The sequence below is a fragment of the Chiloscyllium punctatum genome, chromosome 28 (genome assembly GCF_047496795.1).
Source record: "Chiloscyllium punctatum isolate Juve2018m chromosome 28, sChiPun1.3, whole genome shotgun sequence".
Lineage (NCBI taxonomy): Eukaryota > Metazoa > Chordata > Chondrichthyes > Orectolobiformes > Hemiscylliidae > Chiloscyllium > Chiloscyllium punctatum.
In genome coordinates, this window is record NC_092766.1 from 40,462,881 (window position 1) to 40,470,406 (window position 7,526).

Genomic DNA, 7,526 nt, shown 5'->3' on the forward strand with positions numbered 1-7,526 from the left:
ATCTCCATTGTCTCTGTGGCCTCGATTTTCATAGTGTAAACTCCCTCTGAATTCTTCCACCGCAGCCCGCTGTTTGGGAAGTGTTCCTGTTGTGGGATATGCACTTCCCCGTGTGTCACCTGCTGCTCCCAGCATGCGCTCTGGCACTGCACTCATTTTCCTTCTGACACTTGCTCACTGTGTTGCTGTGATCATACAGTGACTTGGTGGAGCACGGCAAAGGAAAATAATACAGATCAAGGTTGTAGCATTATTGAGTTCAATTGTCAGTTTAGCCTTCTTTTGGATTTTGAAATTATCTGTTCTGTACACAAGTGCGTGTCAAAAACATCTGAGCGGAAGTTAGGTGTTCCGAATAATGACGTTGAGCACTGTGCACTCGCCTCCAGTCTGGAAAACAATTCCTCACAAGCAATTTAATAGACAATAGATAGCAGGTGCAGGAGTAGGCCATTCTGCCCTTCGAGCCAGCACCACCATTCATTATGATCATGGCTGAACATCCTCAATTTGTATCCTTTTCCTGCCTTATCCCCATAGCCCTTGATTCCACTATCCTTAAGAACTATATCCAACTCTTTATTGAAAGAACACCTCCTGCTGTCTCGGGTTCTTCATTCCGTTGACTTCAAATCTTCACAGAATTCAACAGACCTTGGTACATATTCATTTCCTCATTTTTGTTCAGATCACTGTGTGCATAGTGTGACAGTGGGAGTGCACTTGTCCCACAACCCAGGGGTCAGAAAATAGTCTTGGAACCGTACTGTGTTATTTATCATTTTACCAACACCAGGGAGAAATATCTGCTGCTCTGCATAATTTCCACAATTCAATTATTCATAAGGTCATAGCCGTTTTTGCATTTGTGACGAGGTGGCCGAGTGGTTAAGGCGATGGACTGCTAATGCATTGTGCTCTGCACGCGTGGGTTCAAATCCCACTCTCGTCGCTGTCATCAACGGCATTTCAATGGTGTTGTTTTGGGATGATCACAGCTGTCGTATTGAAACTGGAGCTCTACTGGTCAGTTTATATGCATTGCCGCTATTACGAAATTACAAAGAATAGTTTGAGCCTGTTGAATAAACTACATTGCAATGTCGGTTGCATTGGGATAATGAAAGGGAGCGTGGTTTTCGTTTTCAAGTCAAGTTGCTGTGAACGTTTTTTCGTATGAAAGTCATCCAGGAAAATCAAATAACGAGAGCTGCGAAGTGCATGTTTATGCAAAGGAATTCTTAATGAATGTTTTGTCAGATGAATTCTGAAGGAGTTTGAGAAGAAGTAATTCATCCTGGTGAGAAGAGCACAGCGAGACAGCACGAAATAATGGAGATATTTCAAAGGGGCAGGTCGTGGGTGTAGGGGCAGTGAGAACTGGCTGTAAATACACAGTGGAGAATTGCTGATGTGGGTGCCGTGCATGAGCACGGAGAGATTTACACATTGGTCTCACCCTCGCCCCTTGCTCTCGCCATTGATGAAGGCTGGACATAAGGCACAGATAAACACAAGATGTGGGAATCAAGCTCCCTTTCGTTATGCACACACTGGATGCATCACATTGAACTATGAACAACTGGGGAATTCAGCATGTTACCTATAGGGAGTGAAACTAAACTGTGGATCAATAACCGCAGACTCATGCAACATAAACATGAAAAATAATTTAAAATGTAGGGTGTAGGTTTGCTTGCTGTGCTGTAGGTTTGATATCCAGACGTGTCATTACTTGGCTAGGTAACATCATCATCAGTGGCGACCTCCAAATGAAGCGAAGCTGTTGTCTCCTGCTTTCTATTTATATCTTTCTCCTCGATGGGGTTCCTGGGGTTTGTGGTGATGTCATTTCCTGTTCGTTTTCTGAGGGGTTGATAGATGGCATCTAAATCTATGTGTTTGTTTATGGCGTTGTGGTTGGAGTGCCAGGCCTCTGTGAATTCCCAGCGTGTCTTTGCTTAGCCTGTCCCAGGATAGATGTGTTGTTCCAGTCGAAATGGTGGTATTTTTAATCCGTGTGTCGCTCTCCGAGGGAGAGAAGGTCGTGTCTTTTTGTGGCTAGCTGGTGTTCGTATATCCTGGTGGCTAACTTTCTTCCTGTTGTCTGACGTAGTGTTTGTGGCAGTCCTTGCATGGAATTTTGTAGATGACGTTGGTTTTGTCTGTGGGTTGTTCTGGGTCTTTTAAGTTTGTTAGTTTTTGTTTGAGAGTGTTGGTGGGTTTGTGAGCTACTAGGATTCCGAGGGCTCTTAGTAGTCTGGCTGTCATGTCTGAAACTTCTTTGATGTATGATAAGTGGTTAGGGTTTCTGGGTGTGTTTGGTCTGCTTGTCGTGGTTTGTTCTTGAGAAATCTGTGGACTGTATTTTTTGAGTGTCTGTTCTTCACGAAATACGTTGGAAAGGTGGCTTTCCTCTGTTTTCCGAAGTTCGTCTGTGCTGCAGTGTGTGGTGGCTCATTGGAATACTGTTCTGACGCAGCTTCGTTTGTGTGTGTTGGGATGGTTGCTGGTGTAGTTAAGTATTTGGTCAGTGTTTGTTGGTTTTCTGTCTGCGCAGGTTTGTATTTGTCCGTTGTGCTGTCTTTCTCCTGTGACATTCAGGAATGCGAGTTTGTTGTCGGTTTCTTCCTCCTTTGCTGAACGTTATGCCTGTGAGGGTGTTGTTGATGATGTTAAATGTCTTTGCTATCTTGTTTCGTTTTGTGATGACAAAGGTGTCATCTGTGTAGCGGACCCAGATTTTGGTTTGATTTTTGGTAGGGCTGTTTGTTCTAGTCCTTGCATTACCGCTTCTGCTATGAATACTGATAGTGGAGATCCCATGGGTGTGCCTTTGGCTTGTTTGTAGACTATGTTGTTGAAAGTGAAGTGGGTGGTGAGGCACAGGTCCACAAGTTTCGTGATGTTTTCATTGGTAATGTGATTGATGGTGTTTGGTGTGTGTGATGGTCGCTTCTAAAAGTGTGGTCAGTGTTTCCTTTGCCAGGTCGATGTTGATGAAGGTGAACAGTGCTGTTATGTCGAATGAGATCATTGCTTCCCCTTCCTCTACTTTGGTGTTTTTGATGATTTTTAGGAATTCCTGGGTGGAGTGGATGGAGTGCTGTGACTCTTCTATGCGGTATTTCAGTCTTGCGTGTAGTTCTTTGTCCAGTCTGTAAGTTGGTGTTCCCAGTAATGAAAGTTTGGGTCTGAGGGGGCTCCTGGTTTAGGGATTTTTCGTCGTCCGGTTCAACTTGGCCAACACATTGATCCTGGGACAGTCTAAGCAAAGTCATGCCAGAGAATTCCCAGAGGCCTGGCACTCCAACCACAATGCCATAAACAAACAAATAGATCCAAATGCCATCTATCAACCCCGCAGAAAACAAACCGGAAATGACATCACCACAAACCCCAGGAAGCCCAACCAGGAGAAAGATATAGAGAAAGCAAGAGACAACAGCTTCGCTTCACTTGGAGGTCGCCACCGATGATGTTACCTAGCCAGGTAATGAAACGTCTGGACATCAAACCTACAGCTCAGCGAGCAAACCTACACCCTAAACCTCAACCTGAGCTACAAACCTTCACAAACCTTGCGATTTAAAGTGTCTTTATACGCATATCATGAATAGACTTTTCGTTATAATACCCGTCTGGTTGAAAGAAGAAGAAACCACATTTCAAGATGGATGACAACGTCACCAATTTTGTTTTGAAACTGAGATCTATTTGATCATTTTACACAGTGAACAAGTTCATTTTAAACAATGCAAACCACATTCTCTCACCTGGAATAAAAGTGTGATTTTAATATAAACATTGTCCTTGCTAAGTCGCAGTTACTCAACATGAAAAATAGGATGTAATTTTTATTAAGCATACATCAATTAGCACCATTATCTTACTTCAGATTGACTACAGTATGCACATGCTCAGTAAGGTTTAAGAAAGAATAACTTTTGGAAATAATGATTTGGTGGTGACTAAAAATAATATTAGGTTCTCATGATGCGGATATTCCACCAATGGCCCCAGTGATGGAAATGTTCAGTGGGCAGTATTTCTATGATGGTATAGAAGTATGTGAGCTGCCAGGGATGGGAGCTCCCACTTCCTCTGGAGCCGCGTCTTTTGACGTGGACCAGGGAGCATTGTGACATCAGTCTGGGAGTTCCAACAACACCTGGAGCAGCTTCCATTGACATGGAGCAGCAGGGAGCATTGGCACATCCGAATGCAAGATCTAACCTCATTTGGAGCATCTCCAGTTGGCATGGAGCAGGGACACTTGCGAGATCCATCTGGGAGCTCCACTCTCACCTGGAGCAGCTTTTAATGAAAAAAAGCAGCAATGAGCATTGGGACATCATAGTGATAGATCCAACCTCAACTGGACTGCTTCTATTGACATGGAGGAGGGAACATTGGGACATCAGACTGGGAGCTCCAACCTCACAAGGATCAGCGTTTACTGACATGTAGCAGCTGGGAGCATTGGGACATCAGAGTGGTAGGTCTAGCCTGAGCTGCACCACTTCTACTGACATGGAGCAGGGAGCATTGGGGCATCAGACTGGGAGCTCCAACTTCAAGTCGTGCCGCTTCTATTTACATGGAGCAGCAAGGAGCATTGGAACGTCAGGTTGGGAGCTCCAAGATCACCTGGAGCAGCTTGTATTTACATGGAAGAGGAGGGAGGATTGGGACATTAGGCTGGGGGAAAGGATATTCAACTATTTTAATCTAAAGTAAAATATGTTTCAACACCTCAGATGTTAATTGATTTATGAAGAATCTTTCCCGGGAAAATAATTAATTCTTTAGATAGTAAAGACAAGTCCTGCAAATATTCAACTCAGGAAAACGGATTGGTACAGAAAGAAGTGGGAGTGATGTTCATGTCTTTGTCTTTTTTTTTCTGGCCGTCTCTGCACTGGATTACATCACCGGAACGACGTTTTCACTCATTTCCTGCAAATACGGACAGGTCACTAACGTAATCTAAAGCTGAAAATTAATGGGAATATGCGATGTTATGATAAGGCTGGATTTTACCTCAAATTATGGTGAAAACGCAGCAAAGTCAGTTGCAATTTCCAAGATCAGCAGTGACCTCATTGATTGGCTGATCAGATTTTGAATGGTCCTTTTTCTTCGGACAATTTGAAGTGAATCAATGATGGTGATTATCTTTTTTCTTTGTTCACCTTGTGACTGTTACTGTTATTGCTCGTGTCCTTGTTAACACCACAGGTCTGCCGCGTGTAAAATCTCAGCTGTGCATCTGGCCTGTGGTACAACCATTCTTATAGCTGGCTACGGATCAGGCAGTTGTAGGTTCGACTTTTACTTTGTGCAAGCGCATTATGGAGATTCATCACACATCCAACCTAATCATTTTTGTTATGCTGAGGTGGGTAATTTTTGAAATTTTCATCTCCACGAACGAAAATTCTTTCACTGTCTTCGACCAGTTAAACATTGTCAAGAGCTGTCAGAGTAAAAATCAAACAGCACCAGATTGTATCGAGCAGACATATTTGGAAGCACCATTGTTCCATGCACTGTTTCTTCATCAGGTGTTTGTCAACTGATGGAATCTAAAATGGCTTTGTGTGATTATTAAATGTATCCACCCCAGTCCAACACCAACACCTCCAAGTCATGGGTACCGTCGACACGTCGAACGGTCGGTTAAAGATCAGGTGATCTTCCAAAAGATCGCGCATATGGACACACACACCAAGTTTCTGCAGAAAAACACCCACCTGATGAAGGAGCGGCTTTCCGAAAGCTAGTGCTTCCAAATAAACTTGCTGGACTATGCCCTGATATTGTGTAATTTTTAACTTTGTCTACTCAACTCAAACACTGGCACTTCCATATCATAGACAACATCAGTCATGTCCCAGCGCTGTCAGAGAAGGCAATCCTGGAATAGCCCAATACCAAGCACATAGGTACGTTTCATTTTCAGAAACCAACGCACTCAATAGCTGCAGCTCCTATGTATGAAAAGGCAGAAAAAAATAGCTGAGACTCAGATTTGACAATATTTTGAATCTCTTTGGGAAGTGGAATCAGAGGAGAATGAAGGATTAACTGTCCGACTGTGCAGAGAGAGGGAAGGCACTACTCCCTTCTTTGATGAGCTGGGGTATTGACTGTCTAAGGCATGAAACAGATTCCTGGTAGACCTGTGCTCTGTGCATCAGGAACAAGAAGTCCTGACTTCCTGAACGGAAATGAAACCCAGGCCACTCAGTTAAAGCGCTGAATACTAACCACTAGAACACCAGGGATGAGGGCAGAAGCAGTTGCACCGTTTCTTCATAACACAGTTTTTGGAATTATGTCACTGCAGATATGTTTCCCCTCAAAAATGATTGAATTATCGAGTGTTTACAGCACAGAAATGGGTCCCATCATCTCATTTCCCAGCACTTGGTCTGTAACCTTGTGAACTCTGACGTTTCACCTGAATGTTAATTTCTCTGGAACGTTTTAATCTCGTAAAACACAATAAATGGGATTAAAGTTTGAAATGGGAACTGAACCCCATTTTTACCCATAGACTGAAGCACGCAGACACATTTCCCCAAGTGTGACACAGGCCTCGGGGGAAAAAAAGCAGAATGTAAGATTTCACCGACTTGCCCGATGTTTCCCCATTTCAGAGTTCAACAACAATGTCTGGTTACAGCAAAGAAAGGAAGCATTCAGCCCCTCCCGTCCCAGTGTTCCTTTCCCATTTTTTCCCCTTTACTCTGTAGTTATACTAACTCACCTCGTTCTTGCTGCCAAACTTGATCACTGCTCACGCCCGCTATTTCCTGTCCTGCCGAACGGTTTGCCTCAAGTTCTTTGAATGAAAAACAGTAATGGCCTATTTCAAGCGCTTTTCTAGTTTACAAGGACATTGTTATCACCACTGAGCAAGCACATTGCCAGCTCAGAGAGAAGGTCTCATCCTTTAGAAACTGAAATGCAAAGATGATTGGTTCGCCTCAGTGTTGTAAACCAACCAACAAGACCAGAATCGGGTCGAGGGGATCACGCACAGAAGGATGGGAGAATAGAATGGCGAATCTCATGATGTCCAGGGTGATGTTAACAGAAATCTTACCTGGTAGTATAGTGATGTGGATTCAGTGATTTCACTGTCATGGCTTGTTAAAGGTTAACGTGTCCAGTAATCAGTATGAAATACAGCCTGATATTTCGAAGCAGAATGATGTTGTGCAGCAGACAGAATCGTTTCCCTGCATGACCTAATAAGAGAGCTCAGAAGAGCCAGGAGGAGATATGAGAGCCAGGAGGAGACATTAGAATTTGTTGGCGGATAGGATCAGTGTTATCCCTAAGGCTTTCCACAGGTATGTCAGGAATAAAAGAATGACGAGAATTAGGGCCAATCAAGAATAATAGTGGGAAGTTGTGTGTGGAGTCAGAGGAGACATGGGAAACACTTAATAAATATTTTTCGACAGTGTTCACTATATAAAATGAAAATGTTGGCGAGGAAGATACAGAGATAC

At 43.5% G+C, this 7,526-nt stretch overlaps 1 non-coding gene across 1 annotated transcript; it reads left to right on the forward strand.

The window, feature by feature from the left end:
- Positions 1-870: 870 nt before the first annotated feature.
- trnas-gcu (transfer RNA serine (anticodon GCU)) lies at positions 871-952 on the forward strand. The gene has a single exon. It is a non-coding gene; the product is annotated as a tRNA-Ser (tRNA).
- Positions 953-7,526: the final 6,574 nt, after the last annotated feature.